The following is a 20,932-nucleotide window of genomic DNA, read 5'->3' on the forward strand; positions in this document are numbered from 1 at the left end:
CAAAGATGAACAACCCGAAATGTGCAATTTGAACAATATTCTGCCTGTTCCTAAATGTTTTGTGCATTTATGGATCCACTGTGATCTGGAGTTGCGTTAATAATAACAGATGGAATATTGTAGAAATTGTTCAAATTTTAGTTCCAAACTCCAAAATCTGAACAATATTCTGCCTGTTCCTAAATGTTTATGGAACACTGTGTGTGTAATGTACATGTATAAATAATAAGTCCAGGCATAATATTGTTAAAATTGCATTAATTTTTCAAATGAAATTTCTGTTTGTTCAGGTTATTCACATCTTTTTTTGTAAAATGTAAATATTTTCATAAGTTAATTGGGGTTTTTTTGTACAAAAACAAAATGTCAAAACAAAACACGTTGTAATTATTCATAGGTTATTAAGTCATTATTTACTGGTTCTGGCCCGCTGGAAATCAAACTGGGCAAAATCTGGCCCCTGAACTAAAATGAGTTTGACAGCCCAGAATAATCTGTTTGACGTGTTCCTCACACATGTCTTTGTTCGTACATCATATTTTCATGTGATGTCGCAGGTTTAAAGCGTTGTACTAGACGGTCACCGGTCGCTCAACGCCTTCATCTTCCATCGGTGAGGCCTGACCCCCCCCTATCTGAACCAACCCCCCTTATCTGCGTCTGCAGTGTAATGCCCAGCGTTCACAGTGGCGTTGGGAACAGGCGTCCCAGTCGCAGAACGTTTCATCATGTGCCTTCCACTTCCTCCCTTTGATGGCGGCCCTGCAGTCATATGCAAAGCAGGCTGGGAAGAAGACAGCGCCATGCTGGACGCCGCCGCCGCACGTAGGGAAGCGAAGAGTGGAGTGGAAGAGGGTGTGATTTACAGAGATTCAACCCCTGACGCACTGGAGCTGGGAACGACTCAGACTCATGACCAAACCGCCACGTCCTCCGATAGAAAAACAACCAGAAAAGGGAAGAAAAGGAGAACGGAGGAGGTCTGGAGCGGAGGTTTAAGGTCAGGTGGTTCTAGTTCAGGTTCCACATTCAGTCCAGTATGATCTGAACCGGGCCGGACCAGGAGAACAAGAACAGAACAATGTAGAAATAATGTCAAACCTAAACTGCTGATGGCTAACTTCTATGTTTCAAGGTTCTAATAGTTTTGGATTTTTCATTCTAGTTTAGTTTTATTTAGTTTTCACTTTTTGCTCTAATTCAGTTCGTTTAATTATTTTTTAGAGCAGGTTTGATAGTTTTTATTAGTTTTCGTTATTTTCTAAATGCTTAGTTTTAGTATTAATTTTAGTTTCTTTATATCTTTTCTCTTCTTCTCCGTTGTATTCAAATAAATCCCAGACAGGACTCTGCTGCTTTCTCCCAGCTTTAGTCTCCATGTTTCCAGGTAGAGTGGGGACCAGAAGACGACTGGAAACCACAAGTGACGGACCAAAAAGTGTCATATGGTGCCAGCAGCTAAAATTGCTAGAGCGAAATAAATCGATTTCATATCAATCCGACATTGACAAAGACGAAAACAAAGGGAATTTTATCCATAATTCTTATAAGTTTTAGTTAGTTTTATAAACACACAATGCAGTTTCAGTTAGATATCATTTTTTTCTTTTAATTATAGTTTTTATTTATTTCAGTTAACTAATATTTTTTTTTCAATTCTAGTTTTTGTCATTTCGTTAACGATAAAAACCTTTGTATTTTACTGATCTGAGCCTCTTCAGATTGAATTGGAACCTGAACTAAAATGATTGTTCATATATTACCCCCATTGACTGATGTTGGAACTGAACCCAGGACCTTCTGTCTGTGAGGTACAAGTGCTAACCACTGCACCACCATGTCACCCTTCTTGCTTTTTCAATTCTACTTTTTGTCATTGCCTTAGTTTTCATTAACAATAGTAACCTTGCTATGCTGTAGCGTGAAAAAAGTTAAATTATGTAATGAAAATGTTTATATCTACAAACCATCCTTTAAAAAATGTGAACATGAACTAAAATTTCCAAAGAAAAATATTCTGCCTCATCTTCTCATTTGCATATGTTCATTCCATCGTACAATCACAGTGGATCTACGAACACACAAAACATCTAATAACAGACAGAATATTGTTAAAATTACATTTACTGGAAAAAAAAAAGAAAGAAAAAATCTTTCAAGTGCCTAGAACAATAATTGTTTTTGTCTGTAAAATAAAAATTGTTCAAATCAGTAAATTGCACAACCGGCACACATACATCAGTGAAAAAAATAAAAAATAAAAAAATTACACTTACTGGTTACAACCAGATGCACCACAACTGGAAGACTGGTTAAAAACAATCTATGAAATCTATGTAATAGAGAAACTGTCCTTTTCATTCAAAGTAAAACAGGATAAATGTATGAAAATGTGGTCAAATAGACTGTTTATATTTGTTCTGTTTATATTCAACCCACTGAGGTCAGACTGAACTGGAAATGACAAGTTCGAAAGGAACTGGTTTAATGAACTGGGACTGAAATTTGTGTGTTTTTTGGAACAAGAATAATGAAAAAAAGGTGAAAATGTGACAGCTTTTTGTTCTACGGTATGTTTAACAAAATATTACGAAAAAAAGGGAAGACCAACTTTATGAACAGTTGTCTTTGTTGTATTTTTTTTTAAACAGAGAACTTATATGGAACATGTGTTTGTTAAATTTCATGCTTTACCATTGTTGATTTTTCAGACATGGTAAACAAATGTACTTAGCTGTCCATTGTAAAGGATCTTTTCAAATGAAAAAATTGAATTATTAAAAAAAAAAAAAAAAAAGACGCCATAAACCTGCAAAAACCTTACTTCTTACTTCTCTTACGACATTTCAGGTTGTTCATATTTTTTGTGAAAGGACAGTTTGTAAATGTAGTCATTTTCAAATAATTTAACTTTTTCACACTGAAACAAAGAGACATTATTGTCATTATTTGTAGGTTATTAAGGTGGTATTCTATCAAGGTTCTAATAGTTTGGGATTTTTCATTATAGTTTAGTTTTATTTAGTTTTGACTCTTTTTTCTCTAATACAGTTAGTTTTAATTTGTTTTTTGAGCAGGTTTGCTAGTTTTTATTAGTTTTCATTTTTTTCCCCTAAATGCTTAGTTTTAGTTTTAATTTCAGTTTTGTCGTGTCTTTTCTCTTCTTCTCCGTTGTATTCAAATAAATCCCAGACAGGACTCTGCTGCTTTCTCCCAACTTTAGTCTCCATGTTTCCAGGTAGAGTGGGGACCAGAAGACGACTGGAAACCACAAGTGACGGACCAAAAAGTGTCGTATGGTGCCGCTAGCTAAAATTGCTAGAGCGAAATAAATCGATTTCGTATCAATCTGACATTGACAAAGATGAAAACAAAGGGAATTTTATCCAGAATTTTTATAAGTTTTAGTTAGTTTTGTAAACACACAATACAGTTTCAGTTAGTTATCATTTTTTTCTTTTAATTATAGTTTTTATTTATTTCAGTTAACTAATATTTTTTTTCAATTCTAGTTTTTGTCATTTCGTTAGTTTTCGTTAACGATAAAAACTTTGCATTTTACTGATCTGAGCCTCTTCAGATTGAATTGGAACCTGAACTAAAATGATTGTTCATATATTACCCCCATTGACTGATGTTGGAACTGAACCCAGGACCTTCTGTCTGTGAGGTACAAGTGCTAACCACTGCACCACCATGTCACCTGTACAGAGCAAGGTTATTATCGTTAACGAAAACTGATGAAATGATGAAAACTAGAATTGAAAAAATGTTTTCATTAATGGAAATAAATAAAAAAAACTGTAATTAAAAGAAAAAAACCATAACTAACTGAAACTGTATTGTGTTCTTACAAAACTAACTAAAACAGATAAAAATTATGGATAAAATTCCCTTTGTTTTCATCTTTGTCAATGTCTGATTGATATGAAATCGATTTATTTCACTGTAGCAATTTTAGCTGTTGGCACCATACGACACTTTTTGGTCCGTCACTTGTGGTTTCCAGTCGTCTTCTGATCCCCACTCTACCTGGAAACATGGAGACTAAAGTTGGGAGAAAGCAGCAGAGTCCTGTCTGGGATTTATTTGAATACGAAGGAGAAGAAGAAAAAAGATATATAAAGAAAAACAAAACTACAACTAAACTAAAACTAAGCATTTACAAAAAAATGAAAACTAATAAAAACTATCAAACCTGCTCTAAAAACGAATTAAAACTAACTGAATTACAGAAAAAAAAATTAAAACTAAATAAAACTAAACTAGAATGAAAAATCCAAAACTATTAGAACCTTGGTCCAGAGTTCATCTCAGGTTCTGAAACACCTCTTTAACTCCTTTAATTCAATTCATTTTTTCACTGTTTCTTGCTGCTTCCATATTTGCTGAGTCCTGAAACCTGTCCTCGGCTGAATCCTAACTTCTGTTTTGTAACTCTGCAGGTTTCTACAGAGGAAACTTCACTGAGCTTTGACCTCAAACTGAACCCTTCGACACCTTCTGCATGAACTGGACCCAGAACTTCCACCCAAACACGGCTGTTAATACTCAGACTTCCATAAAATCACATGTTCATCCTCTGCAGACGAGTGGAATATTAAAGTGTCCACATACACTGTAAAAAAAAACCCTGTAAAAATACAGTAATATTCCGGCAGTAGGGGTGCTGAAAAAATACTGTTAAATAATGGAAAATAACCATCTCATAAAAATACGGTAATTTTCAGTTTTACAGTTTTTTGCCCTAACTTTATATGAGATTTTGCATATTTTTTGACTTTTTAATGTTTAATAAAGAATATTTACACGTATTAAAACAATCAAATTACATCTATCTATCTATCTATCTATCTATCTATCTATCTATCTATCTATCTATCTATCTATCTATCTATCTATCTATCTATCTATCTATCTATCTATCTATCTATCTATCTATCTATCTATCTCTAGATATATATATATAAATAATTTTCAATGAGACTCAGTTGTACAATCCACTGATAAAAACTGTATTTGGACAGTTTATCAGTGCTTATACATGTTATACATTCACAAAAATACATTTGTTCAACATTTTTGTTGTGAAACCTCCTGTAATTACACAAGATATTTGTCAATTAACAAACAAGTCTTGTTAAACTTACAGAACAAATACTTCTTTTACAGTTAATTGTCAGTGATTTTATCGTTTTATTATTATTATTGTTTTTTTTTTTACAGTATTAAACTTTAAATTAACAGTTTAATCTCATGAATAGAAAATAAATATTTGTGAAATTATGATACATTTGCAAATGTATTGTAACTGCATTTTTCTGTGAAAAAAGAAAAAAAATCTTTTAAATATTGAAATTTTTTGGTTATTTAGTTACAGTTTTTTGTGTTATTTTACATTTGACATGTAAAATCACAGTCTATTTTTGTCATTTCATTGATATTTTCCTGTATCTTAAACATACAGGAAAAATCTGTAAAATAAACAGTGAAAATTCTGTTAAATTACACTTTTTTTCTTTTTTTTTTTTTTACAGTGTATGATTCTCCCCTTTGCAGCACACGCCCAGAATCTTCCAGAATATATTCCTGTCAGCACATGACCCTGCAGGTTTGTGTTAATAGTATCAGAGTGGGGCAGCTGCTGTGGACCCCTGTGGAGGCCTGGGAGTGTGTGCACCACCACCACACTAAGCAGATCAAGTCACCATATCATGATTAAAAGAATGAAATAGGTCAGGAAAGGGTTTATTTTTTTACTCTCCTTGATGTATTCATGGAACCGAGGGTGTGTTATGTACGTTACAGGGATACAAATGTGTTTAAGCACTAAAACTGCAGGTAAATGTTTGCATTCCACTCAGATTTAGGTGAAAACAAACTGCAGAAAATGAATGTAAGTCCCAGTAACGTTGACAGAACACATGGACGAGTACAGATGTACGAGTTATTTCTGCAGAAGAGACTGAATTCTAATGACGGAGAAGCCGAGGCACACGAAGACGGGGGGGGTTTATTGTAGTTTTCTGTGTAAAATTGGCAGCAGACTGAAGCTGGAAGCATCCGACGCTGAACTTTGAAGTTTCAGAAACAGGAGAATGAAGAGCAGAGCGGAGCGGAGCTGAGAGACGACAGAACCAACAAGGATAGGACAGAATTTACAGGAGAACCACGGAACACTTCAGCTTCCACTGGTACAGACAGGAGGAGGGAAATAACCTGCACATGAAAATTTACCTAATGGAAAAACAGCCACCACTGATCCACCAGTAAAACCCATGGAGTCTGATAAATGACAGTGGATGGACACCCTGGGTTTTACATTCAGTTTATGACATATTTTACTGAAAAAAAAATCACTTTTTTTCAATTTTCTATTTTTCTGATATAATAACTGTCAACTTTAATCTGAGCTTTAATGAAATTCTACAAGATCATTGAATTAAATAGAGGAAAATACCTGATTTTCAGAGATAAAATGCAAAATACAGAGGATAAAATTACAATAAATGGTGATTAATCACTTAAGCCATAAAGACTAATCAAGAACAGCTACCGGTGACCAAAACCATCAACTGATCTAAAATGTTTAATACCTTTTGATTCATTAATCCTAATGATACATGTAAGTAATTGGTGTGAAATGCAGATATGACCCATTTGGACATTCAGGGGCTTCATAGTTACCATGGTAACACCATCATTGATTCCCTAGTAAAACCCATGGAGTTTGATAAATGACTGTGGACAGATACACTTGGTTTTACCTTCAGTTTATGACATATTTTACTGAAAAAAAATCACTTTTTCTTCAATTTTCTATTTTTCTGATATAATAACTGTCAACTTTAATCTGAGCTTTTGTAAAATTCTACATGATCAGTGAATTAAATAGAGGAAAATACATGATTTACACTGAAAAAATGCAAAATACAGAGGTTAATATTACAATGAATGGTGATAAATCACTTAACCCATAAAGACCCAAACAGCCATCAGTGACCAAACCCCCGTGGGAGGGGTCTGTTCGGGGGCGGGGGGGGTTCCAAAATAAACCCTAAGAGACTCAGGAACAAAACATGAGATGAGGAAATCTACCGCCACTGGTGCATCAACAGTTTGGATCCCAAGTTTCCTTGTAATTCATGTCATAAAATGGGCAAATGTTTTTTTTTTTTTTTTTTTTGCTACACTCTATTAACAGTGCTCCCCCTCCATTTGAAAATCTGCAGAAAAAATGGCTGCTCTGACCGGCACTTGAACCTCGGTCGTCCTCATCGCAGTCTGAAGCGTTTTCTGTTGAGGTCAGTGTCCGTCGGTCAAAGGCAGACCTGTGTTCTGTCCGACAGGACTTGTATCGGCAAGAATCTGGTGATACGATACAAATCTCAATACTAGGATCATGATATGATATGTCATAATACTGTTAAAAAGGCAATTTTTTGTTTGTTTCTTTTTTTTAAATGATTATTTCCTGGAACAATTGAATTACACCAGAAATATGTACAAATCCTAAACATATTTTTATTTGATCACAACAGGATCTAATGTTATATCACAAAATGTTCCTGTGTTCAAACTGAAATTATATTTTACAGACATTACAGTTTAAGATCCTGTTTAAATGTTCATATTCTATTAGTTCAGAACTAACATCAGAACAGTATTTTTGTGCAGTCCCAACAAAGGAACTACCGTCTTCCTCTCAGACAGTAAAAAGTGCTTTTAGGATGATTCAAATAACCATTATTTAATAAAACAGTGTTAAATAATGATAAATAAAATATAAACAAAAATTAAAAAAAACAAAAAAAAGAAAAACAAAAATGAACCTCCTCCATATCTGCATTTGAATAAATACCTAAAAATATCGATACAGTACTTTTTAATATCGATACAGAATTGTGAAATGAAACATCGTGATATATTGCAGAATCGATATTTTCTAACACTCCTACTCTCTAATGGCCTCGGTACTTTTATATTTAAAGTTCAGGGTTAATTCAGATTGAAGTGAATATTGTTTGTGTGAAATATGACGTAGTGCACAGTATGTTCTGGAAACAAAGCAAGCAGGAAGAGGACAATTCAGAGACGGACATCACATATGTATGCAGATATATACCCCCCCCCCCCCCCTTCAATTTTTTTCTGGATCTGCCACAGTTATAATCACTGTTGACAGATGAGTCATGTAAGCGTCTTTGAGTACCTAGAAAACTGCTATATGAAACCAATATAGTATTATTATTATTATTATTATTATTATTATATTATTATTATTATTACGGATCCTGTGTGAAATATTCCATCATTTATTCATATGATGTTTGTCAGTTTAAAGATAATTTTCCGAGTGGATAAAATGTGAGTTTGGTGTAAAACTGTCAGAATATTAGAACTGTCTTTGTTCACGATCTCTTCAAGGTCTGCAGATGCATCATCACCTCAGTCTAGACCAGAGGTGTCAAACATACGGGCCGCGGTCCAAAACCACGGGTCCAGTCCGGTCCATGGGACGAACCTGTGAAAGGAAAAATATACACTGAAGATACTGACCCCTGGTGTTAAACTCCTGTTAGTTCAGGTTCCACATTCAGCCCAGTAGGATCTAAAGTGGATCAGAACCAGGAAAATAAGAACAGAATAACATGTGCCGCATTTCCACTACGTGGAGCCGGCTCAACTCGGCTCGGCCCGACTCAACTCTGGTACCAGGTCCTGTTCCTGGAGACTGTTTCCATTATGTTTCCATTCCACTTTACAGTACCTGGTCGTCATAACGATGCGGCACGTTACTTCCGTGTCGTCTGCTAGGAGTTGCTGATAAACTCGCTGGTTGCGTGTTGTCTTGTCAAACTCATGCTGAATTTTTATGTCGGCCACCACAGACTGAATCTCAACCGACCATGGTGTAGTTTTACAGACTGTCATCATGTGCATTAACCGACTGTTAGATTTACTGTCAGCTTCCACATCTGTTTTTTCGTAAAAGGGCGGGTCACAGAGACAGCTCTGACCAATCAGAGGTCTGCAGTGTTTACACATCACCTTTTAGTATCTGGTCCCCAGTCTGGGAACCTCAGCGGAGGTGATACCAAAAAACTAGTACCGGGTACCAGATTCCAGGTCCTTTTTTGTACGGAAACGCAAAAAGGCCGAGTCGAGTCGAGCCGATACCATGTAGTGGAAACGCGGCAATAGAAACGACAACTACAAATATTTCTCTTTGCTTTAGTGTAAAAATGGAAAAATACATGCAGACTTTCACATTTACAAACTGCCTTTTCACAAAAAATGTGAATAACCTGAAATATTTTAATATAACTCAGTGTAATTGTTCCAGTATTCTGTCTGTTTTAGACGTGTGTATTTATAGATCCACTGTGATCTGTACGTTAGAATGAACATGTAGAAATGACAAACTGACGCAGAAGACTGGAACAGTTACACTTAATTTTCTTCAGAAACTTCAGGTTGTTCATGTCATTCACATTTTTAAAGGATAGTTTAGATTTTAAACTTTTTCATCATGTAACTGGACTTTTTTCACTGTTCTTATTTTCCTGGTTCTGATCCACTTTAGATCATACTGGGCTGAATGTAGAACCTGAACAAACAGGTGTTTAACATCCATGATCTAGACAAATATGTGGGTGAAATATATGGAATAAGTGTTGTTTTGGTGCTGATCAGATCAGCTGATGAACAGCTGACAGAAGATGAAAAACTCAGAGTGGAAGAGGTCGACGTCCACGAACTTTAGGTGATGGAGACAAATTTAGAAAAGAGCGGTAATGGAAAAAAGAACAAACAGATGAGTGTGAAAGAGGAGAGAGAGGTGACAGACTGACAAATGAGGAGACGAAGAGGAGGAGGAGGGGAGGAGGGGAGGAGGAGTGGGGGGGGGGGGGGGGGGCGTGAGCTAGCTTAAAGAGGAAGAAGGGTGAGAGACATCTAAAAACAATGGGGAAGGAGAGAGAAAGAGGGTGGGAGGGAGGGAGGAAGAGAGAAAGGGAGAAGGAGAAAGAAAGGGAGAAGGAGAGAGAGGGAGGGAGAGAGAGAGTGGGAGGGGAGAGGGAGGGAGAGAGAGAGATCAAGGGAGGGAGGGAGAGGGAGAAGGAGGGAGGGAGAGGGAGAAGGAGGGAGAGAGAGGGAGGGAGGGAGAGAGAGAGAGAGGGAAAGAGAGAGAGAGAGGGAAAAGGAGAGAGAGGGAAAGAGAGAGAGAGGGAGGGAGGGAGAGAGAGAGAGAGGGAGGGAGAGAGAGGGAAAGAGAGAGAGAGAGGGAGGGAAAAGGAGAGAGAGGGAAAGAGAGAGAGAGGGAGGGAGAGAGAGAGAGGGAGGGAGGGAAAGAGAGAGAGAGGGAAGGAGAGAGAGAGAAAGAGGGAGGGAGAAGGAGAGAGAGGGAGGAGGTGACATTTCAAACTAGAGGAGAACAGGAGGAAGGACGAGGCTCAGATCAGCAGCTGTTTCCTTCACCACTGTGAATACTAAAGGCACCACTATTACCCATGGTCCCCTGCTCCTGGTGTCAGGTGCATCCAAAATATCTGAAACACGGCAAACAAACAAACAAACAAACAAACAAACAAACAAACAAACAAACAAAATCACCAAAGCGCAAGGAATCATCAAATGAAGCAGGTTTAGAAGTGTTTCAGCAGCAGACAGAGGAACGGGGTTTAATTTGGTCCAGTTAAAGCTGGAAAAGAACCAGTTCAACAGAACCTGGAGGAGGTCAGATTAAGGTGGGATTCATCTGAGAGGTGCATTCTGGGAAACGCACACAAACATCTGTTCACAACAGAGGAGGAAGACGACAAAGACAGAAGGAAAGGAAGCAGACAAGAAAGAACGACGACGACCAGGAAGAGTCTGAGAGACGGAAACTGACTCACAACCAGAACCAAAAGAAGTATGAGTCAGCTCTGAGTCAGACCAACGATTCAACAGACCAACGATTCAACACACCAACGATTCAACAGATGAACGATTCAACAGACCAACGATTCAACAGACCAACGATTCAACAGACCAACGATTCAACAGACCAACGATTCAACAGATGAACGATTCAACAGACCAACGATTCAACAGACCAACGATTCAACAGACCAACGATTCAACAGACCAACGATTCAACAGACCAACGATTCAACAGATGAACGATTCAACAGATGAACGATTCAACAGACCAACGATTCAACAGACCAACGATTCAACAGATGAACGATTCAACACACCAACGATTCAACAGACCAACGATTCAACAGATGAACGATTCAACAGACCAACGATTCAACAGACCAACGATTCAACAGACCAACGATTCAACAGACCAACGATTCAACAGACCAACGATTCAACAGATGAACGATTCAACAGACCAACGATTCAACAGACCAACGATTCAACAGACCAACGATTCAACAGATGAACGATTCAACAGACCAACGATTCAACAGACCAACGATTCAACAGATGAACGATTCAACAGACCAACGATTCAACAGACCAACGATTCAACAGATGAACGATTCAACACACCAACGATTCAACAGACCAACGATTCAACAGATGAACGATTCAACAGACCAACGATTCAACAGACCAACGATTCAACAGACCAACGATTCAACAGACCAACGATTCAACAGATGAACGATTCAACAGACCAACGATTCAACAGACCAACGATTCAACAGATGAACGATTCAACAGACCAACGATTCAACAGACCAACGATTCAACAGACCAACGATTCAACAGATGAACGATTCAACAGACCAACGATTCAACAGACCAACGATTCAACAGATGAACGATTCAACAGACCAACGATTCAACAGACCAACGATTCAACAGACCAACGATTCAACAGACCAATGATTCAACAAATGAACGATTCAACAGACCAACGATTCAATGACAGACGAACCATTCAACGACAGCATCAGTGACGCGGCAGAAAAACCAGAAACAGGTCTGAGATCAGTCAGAAAAATCAAAAACAGCCTCAGACTGTAACATTAACCCTCTGTCCTCATATTCATGAAGACGTCTCCTGATTGGACGCCTGCACTATGTTTCTGCCATGTGGTATCGACTCGACTCGACTCAACTTGGCCTTTTTGTGTGTCCATTATGAAAAAGGACCTCATGTATAAAGCGTGCGTACGCCCTTTACCACGCTCATGTTCAGATGTATAAAGACTGAAATGACTGAGGAAATGTGTGGTCCTTCACGCCAAGTCCATAGCTGGTGTACGCACGTTTCTAGTGCTTTGGAACCTTTGGCGACGCTTAGAGGTGACACTGAGAAACTGTTAATAATGCGACAAAGGTCATTCCTCCGATTGATGGGCACATCGGAGATACACAGAAGAACAATGAACACACCGGCATGTCATCCTACTGTCAGAGCAGCACATCCACCACCAGAACCAGAACCAATTAGACCCTGGACCCATCAATGCCAATCCTGCCCGGGAGGACATTAAGCAACAACCACATAAAGAGACAAGGACCCAAAATTCACTGGTTGATAAATGCATTTAATGTAGTGTTCATGTCTGTGAGAACATTTATTAGTCGGTCCAGTCGCTCATTGACTCCGCCGATTGTCCTCACAATGTCCTCTTGTGACTCGGGTCAGCACGGACCCATGCCAGTGTTCTGGACACCGGTCGGATGGGCATCAGCAGTGGGCTGTGGTGGACCGGAGGACCGGCTAACGCCTCTGTGACAGGAGGATGATACTGCGTCTGACCGTCTTCTGTCTCATTGTTGGAAAATAATAATTTGAGTGATTAAACAGGAGTCAAAGTCTTTGATTTCCTCTTTGATTTCCTGACATGATTACACATGAACCTTTATCTAGTTTGGCTGTGATCAGACTGTTGTATGACCTGCAGAATAAACTAATGTGTGACTGACACAAATACTAAATATATATTTACCTTGGGGATGATCCGCATCAGCCCTGTGAGAAAAGTGTCACCTACAATATCGTCAACTTTCTGCTCAAACAGTCTCAGTTCGTCTCTTTTCTTCTTCCGCCTGTTTTGGCCTCCGCTTCGCGTCCACCTTGATGTCATCATCTGATCATGCAGACAGGGGAATCCCAGAGGGAATCCCACCTTTATCCCACCCCGTTTATACTAATTTGGATATTTAAATGTGGGCGTGGAGAGGGAGGAGTCAGGTCTCCAACATATGCGCTCAATTCCACGCTGATTGAGATGTATAAAGGAAATGTACTTGGATTCGGGCGTACACTCAGTATTATACATCTGGATTTTTTTGTGCGTTCGGACTTTTCTGGATTTGGGCATACACCAGGTTTCAGTATGAAATCCACGCAAGTCTTTATACATGAGGCCCCTGGAATCTGGTACCCAGTACTAGTTTTTTGGTATCATCTCCACTGAGGTTCCAGGACTGGGGACCAGTAAACACTACAGACCACTGATTGGTCAGAGGGTCATCTCTGTGATGCACCGTTTTACAAAAAACAGATGTGGAAGTTGACAGTAAACATCAGCGTCCCATTAGACTTCTTCTACAGATGTGTAATATAAAACAGTCCAGGACAAACGTCATCCCTCCTCAAATGAAAGTTTGCACAGATTCAGCAGGAGGTAGACAAAAAGTGAGCTTCACAAGAGGAAACGGAGAGGAATTAGGAACGCTGTTAAGTTTCACTTTCACTTCTGCACCACCACATATGACCCCCCCCCTTATCATAAGTAGGACAGAAACCAGCCAACGATCACCCCCCCTCCCCCAATTATAAGTATTATAATTAGTACGGAACCTGACCGATGATCACCAAAACTCTGGTTTGATTAAAAGTTTTTGTGCTTGTAAGAGGTGGTTTTTACAGCATAGCTCAATTAGTATATCACACCAAACTGTAATGGAAAGACGTTTTTTCGCAACTAGAGTCACATGAATAAAAAAAAAACAAAAAAAACGATGTTGATGGATGTTACAAGAGAAGAAGAGTTGAACCCAAACGTGTGTGTATGTGTGGACACACCAGGAAACCACTTCAGTTTATTTGGAATATAGAATAATAATGAATATATGTGTAAATCATCACCATATTTATGTTCGTCTCATGTTTATGGAATGACTTCTGGTTTCATCTTGTGATAATAAATAAACAACTCATCACATTTGTGATTTAATGGAAAAACCCACATTATGCACTTCTGTTTTTTCAACATTTAGTAAATATGCGTAAAGTTTTGCACAGATGTACGGTGGAAAAAGTTGGATGTAAATGTACTGAATATAAACCATCTTTTCTTTATTCTTTTAAATCACAGATTTGACTAAACACACCTGTGTTTGTGTTTTTCCTCAGTCCCTCATCAGAGGCTGTTTTTTCTCTGGGTTTTGACTCAGTTTGGTTTTGTTGTGAATGTGCTGGTTTTTCACATCGTCCTCAGTGTTAAAACAACACCAGGTGTCAGCTCTAACCCGGTGTCGAACCCACTGACATCCGTAAACCACAGCTGAACCTTTAACATCAGAGCGTCGCCTGACACCGCCGCGTCCCACCGGAGACGCCGCCGCCACCGCCGCCCAGAGCGTCTCGGTGAACAGAACGGTGGCGTCTTAGGTGTGTGTGATGCAGATGAAAGCCATGCGCACTGGCCTCAGGCTCCAATTAAAAAGCAGGCTGCGGTTGCCATGGCGATATAGGTGAAGAGACGTCCTTTATGAAATATTACTAACGGTGCGTTTACGCCTTCAGCCACAGAAAAAACTGAGGCCAGCGTGTGTTTTTATCTGTTTCTGAAGCTGGTGTGTTCAGTCTGAGCTGATTTTTAGGTTTTAAAAACATCAGCTGTTGGTGGTTTTATGGAATTAAATTATATTTATGTTCAGGAGTGTTTTGTTTATTATTTTCTTCTGTTTTGACATTCATATTTAAAATAAATACATCGATCAATCAATCAATATAACCCAGTATCTTAACAATTGTTGAATATACATGATCCCAAATTGACACAAGTTTAGGACAAAATGAAAAGACCAGGTTGAACTGTGAACCAAGCTTATTATCGTTAACGAAAACTAACAAAATGACCAAAACTAGAATTGAAAACCACATTTTCATTAACTGAAATAAATAAAAACTATAATTAAAAGAAAAAAAATGATAACTAACTAAAACTGTACTGTGTGCTTACAAAACTAACTAAAACATATAAAAATTATGGATAAAATTCCCTTCATTTTCGTTTTCGTCTTTGTCAACACCGGATCTTTTCATCTTTCAAATGAAAAACAGAATAATTAAAAAAAAAAAGAAATAAAGATGCCATAAACCTGCAAAAAACTTACTTCTTACTTCTCTTACAACATTTCAGGTTCATAATTTTTTTGAAAGGACAGTTTGTAAATGTAGTTATTTTCAAATAAATTTACTTTTTTTTTTACACTAAAACAAAGAGATCTATTTGGAGTTGTCATTATTTGTAGGTCACTAAGGTGCTATTTTACTGATCTGAGCCTCTTCAGATTGAATTGGAACCAAGGTTATTATCGTTAACGAAAACTAATGAAATGACAAAAACTAGAATTGAAAAAAAAAAAAAAAATTAGTTAACTGAAATAAATAAAAACTACAATTAAAAGAAAAAAAACATAACTAACTGAAACTGTATTGTGTGTTTACAAAACTAACTAAAATGTATAAAAATTATGGATAAAATTGCCTTTGTTTCCATCTTTGTCAATATCAGATTGATATGAAAACAATTTATTTTGCTCTGGCAATTTTAGCTAGCGGCACCATACGGCACTTGACGGTCCGTCACTTGTGGTTTCCAGTCGTCTTCTGGTCCCCACTCTACCTGGAAACATGGAGACTAAAGTTGGGAGAAAGCAGCAGAGTCCTGTCTGGGATTTATTTGAATACGACAGAGAAGAAGAGAAAAGACATGACAAAACTAAAACTAAACTAAAACTAAGCATTTACAAAAAAATGAAAACTAAAAAAAAACTAGCAAACCTGCTCTAAAAACAAATTAAAACAAACTGAATTAGAGAAAAAAAGTCCAAACTAAATAAAACTAAACTAGAATGAAAAATAGGACCAGTGGCCCTGGAGCTTACCGGCCAAATTAAAAGCTTTGGGAAATGTATCCAGATGTCATTTATTATCACCCAGTTCTGTGTATTTATGATATTACAGAAATAGCCCATGTTTTGGTCATATTCCAATCAGATCTGGAAAAAATTCAAATTCCAAGTTGATATCATTGATATTTACTGATTCAATCCACTTCCTATCTGTTATAATGGGAACATTTTTCTAAGTCGCACCAAATCCAGAATCAGATCTGGATCAAAATAATTTCAATCCCTTGTGTTGACATAATCATACAGAAGCTGTATACCAAGTTTGAAGTCAATCGGAATTGTAGTTTTGGAGAAGAAGACGATTTTGTAATGCATGACAGATGATGACGATGCAGACGGACGCTGCATGACGACAGTTGCTTACGGCCTGTCGGCTGGTGAGCTAAAAATCCAAAACTATTCGAACTTTGCTGTGGACACATATTTATCTGTAACTTTAAGACTTATGACAAATCTAATTTTATTTTTCCAGATATGTTCCCTCCATATTCTTGTATATTTTAGTGGATGCTCTGGATGTCACTGCTCTGTGTTCGACACCCCCCCCCCCCCCCCCCCAATTCCACAGGTGGCAGGGGGGTGCACTGAGCATGCTCAGATGTCCATGGAAAGCACAAGGTTGGTTCTTAAATCCATTTTTCTTATTGAGCAAATGGTTGAATTTCTGTGAATATTTCAAATACAACGTCCGTTCAGAGGGTTCAGCACAGACACGTCAGGGGTTAAAGGGTTAAAAACCACATGAAAGTCAACAACAGGAAACACAAAACATGGACAAAAGAGCAGGAGGAAGTGAGCCAAGGAAAGGATGTGGAACATGAACAGGGTTAATGTTCAGTTTGAATCCGAAAAAGTCGCAGTTGGAGCTGAATTGTTTGTAATTTATGGATAAAAAAAAAAAAAAAAAAAACTGCAACTGTGGCTTTTTTTGGGTGAAGTGATGAATTATTCAGAGTGAGGCCCGTCTGGACGAGTGTCCTGAGGGTTAGGGACTGAAGGTGAAGACAGACAGCTTATTAACACACACACACACACACACACACACACACACACACACACACACACACACACACACATGAACAAACACATACACACATACAGACAGACAGACACACACACACACACGAACACACACACACATATGAACAAACACATACACACATGAACAAACACATACAGACACACACACACACACACACACACGAACACACACACACATACACACACACACACGCACACAAACAAACACATGAACAAACACATACACACATACACAGACAGACACACACACACAAACACACACATACACACACATGAACACACACACACATATATACATGAACACACACGCACACACACACACATACACACATGAACATACATACACACAAACACACACAAACACACATACAGACAGACAGACACACACACACAAACACACACATACACACACATGAACACACACACACATATATACATGAACACACACACACACACACACATACACACATGAACATACATACACACAAACACACACACACAAACACACATACAGACAGACAGACAGACACACACGCACAAACACACACATGCAGACACACACACACACACACACACAGACACATGAACACACACACACATACAGACAGACACACACACACACGAACACACACACACAAACACATACACACATACAGACAGACACAGACACACACACACATGAACACACACAAACACACAAAAACACACACACTCACACTCACAGACAAAAACACACAAACACAAAAAAAACCACACACACACACATGCACACGCATTCACAGACACACACACGCACAGACACAGATACACACACATACACAGACACACAAACACACACAAAACACATACACACATGCACAGACACACAGACGCACACACAAACACACACACATACAGACACACACATGCACAGACACACACACACACTCACAAAACCACACACACACACAAACCCAGGCCTTGACACACATGAACACACACAAACGAACACACACACACACCACACACACACACACACACACACACACCCACACACACACACCCACACACACACACCCACACACACACACACACACACACCCACACACACACACACACACACAGTCACACACACACACACACACACACCTCTAACCAGACAAAAGGAGGCTCCATTCGACAGGACCATCAACCAGCCGCTGTCCTCCATCTTTGTTCTGTTTCAAACCACTGGAGCACAAAGCATCATGGGAAATAAAGGAGAGCTGAGGGGGGGGAGGCCGTAGCACACAAACACACACGTCCAGATTCCACTTTCTTTAACAAACTTTTAGTCCAAATCCACCAGAACTGAACAGAAAGTCACCCAGTGGAAGGTCAGAGGGTTAAACACCTCAGATGAACAGGTGAGAGTGGGCGGAGCCTGGGATTACACAGGTGAGTGGAGACAGGAAAATCAAAGGTGGACCAGGGCCGTCTGAACACATGGGTCTGATGGGCCCCCGACCACAGTGGCCCCCGTGCTAATTCTAGTGTGTTAACCCTTCAACGCCCCTTGTATCATATATGACACATACAGTTCAAAGGGCTACAGATACTTCACTAATGGTTAATTAATGTTCTGTTCTGCTTTTTTCAATTATTTTTTAAATATTTGTTTTCAATTTCATACTTGAATTTTTCCATTATTTTTTATATAGATTTGTTTTATTTTCTACTATAATTTCTCAATGTATGTTGATTTTAGGATTTTCTACTGGAATTTTTCAATAATTTTACAAAGATTTAATTATTTTGTAACAATTTTTTAAAAATCATTTAACAGATTTTTTTTTTTAGTTCTAACAGTTTTCAATCATTTTTTTTACAGATTCATTTATTTTGTATTAAAATTTTTCAATAATTCAACTTGCTCTGAGCTGGATGGCTGGCTGGAGTCTGTGGACAAGTCCGGCCTACCTGGAAAATTCAAAGCCTGGGTCTACCAGCACGGCATTCTACCCAGGATCTTGTGGCCCCTCCTTGTCTATGCCGTCCCGATCTCCACAGTAGAGACCCTGGAGAGGAAGGTTAGCAGCCACCTTCAGAGATGGCTAGGACTACCAAAGAGCCTGAGCAGCATTGCTCTTTATGGGCCCACCACAAACTGCAGCTGCCCTTCAAATCTTTGGAGGAGGAATTCAAGGTGACGAGAGCCAGAGAAGTGATGCAATACAGGGACTCAAGCCATCCGAAGGTGGCCAACGCTGGAATACGTGTGAGGACTGACAGGAAGTGGAGGGCAGAGAATGCTGTCTTAGAGGCAGAGGCAAGGTTGCATCACAGGGGCCTTGTGGGAGTGGTCACACGGGGACGTGCAAGGCTGGGATCCTTTCCAACTCCTGAGTTAAACACCAGAGGAAAGGTGAGGAGGCACCTCATACAGGAGGAGGTCAGAGCCACAGTGGAGGAGTCGAGAACATGCAGGGCAGTGGGGATGAAACAGCAGGGTGCGTGGACAAGATGGGAGGATGTGGTTGAGAGGAAAGTGACCTGGGCTGAAATCTGGAAAGCCGAGCCTCACCGCATTAAATTCCTAATCCAGGCAGTTTATGATGTGCTTCCAAGTCCATCTAACTTGCACTCATGGGGCCTGGCAGAGTCACCAGATTGTCCTATGTGTTCTAAGAAAGGAACCCTAGAACACATCCTCAGCTGCTGCTCTATGGCACTTGGAGAAGGGCGGTACCGGTGGAGGCATGACCAAGTCCTGAAAACCATCGCTGAAGCCATCAGCACTGGAATTGAGTGGGCAAAAGGGTCCCGTCCCCAAGAAAACTATCTCCTTTGTCAGAGCTGGGGAGCAGGCAATCCCGGCTAGAAGACCACCAGCTGGCATCCTGACCACCGCAAGAGACTGGCAGCTGCTGGTGGACCTCGAGCGGCAGCTGAAGTTCCCCAGACATATAGCTGCCACCACCCTACGCCCAGACATCGTCCTACTATCAGAGGCCACTGAGCAAGCCGTGCTGCTGGAGCTGACAGTCCCGTGGGAAGATCGGATAGAAGAAGCCTTTGAGAGGAAGCTCTCGAAGTACACAGGACTGATCAGCGACTGTCAACAGGCTGGTTGGAAGGCAAGGTGCTTCCCAGTGGAGGTGGGATGCAGGGGTTTTGCGGCTCAATCCTTGGCCAGAGCCTTCAGTAACCTGGGCATCGAGGGAGAGAGTAGGAGGAGAGCCATCCGCAATGCCACCGAAGCGGCAGAGAGAGCCTCAAGATGGCTGTGGCTCAAGAGAGGAAAACCATGGAGCCATGGTAGCTAGTTGCCATCTGGACACAAGCCGGGGTCGGATCAGCCCTGGCTGGGTCACCTGGATGAGGGTGTATGATGTTGAAAGACCCGAAACACCCAGTGATTCCAGGAACATCACTGAAGATGTGTCCAGAGGCATCAGTAGATGTATTCTCACAGCAATAATTTCTTACAGACTTTTAAAATTTTGTACAAAAAATTTTCAACAATTAAAAAAAAAAAAAATTATTTTGTACTATAAATTTTCAATCATTTTTTAAATAATTTTTTTGTACTAGAATTTGCACAGAAAACTAATTTCTGACCATTTGAAATCTGTATTCCTGAATGTTGAAATGCCCCTCAGTGTTCATGTGCAAGATGGTGACCAACTGAAACTTAATCAAATAATTTAATTAAAAAAAATAAAAAATACAAAATAATAATAATAATAATAATAATAATAATAATAATAATAAT

General features: G+C 39.2%; 1 pseudogene; it reads left to right on the forward strand.

Annotated features, from left to right (window-relative positions):
* The first annotated feature begins 728 nt into the window (after nucleotides 1–728).
* Nucleotides 729–20,566, forward strand: LOC115413924 (uncharacterized; annotated as a pseudogene).
* Nucleotides 20,567–20,932: the final 366 nt, after the last annotated feature.

This window comes from Sphaeramia orbicularis, chromosome 22, assembly GCF_902148855.1.
Source record: "Sphaeramia orbicularis chromosome 22, fSphaOr1.1, whole genome shotgun sequence".
Taxonomy (NCBI): domain Eukaryota; kingdom Metazoa; phylum Chordata; class Actinopteri; order Kurtiformes; family Apogonidae; genus Sphaeramia; species Sphaeramia orbicularis.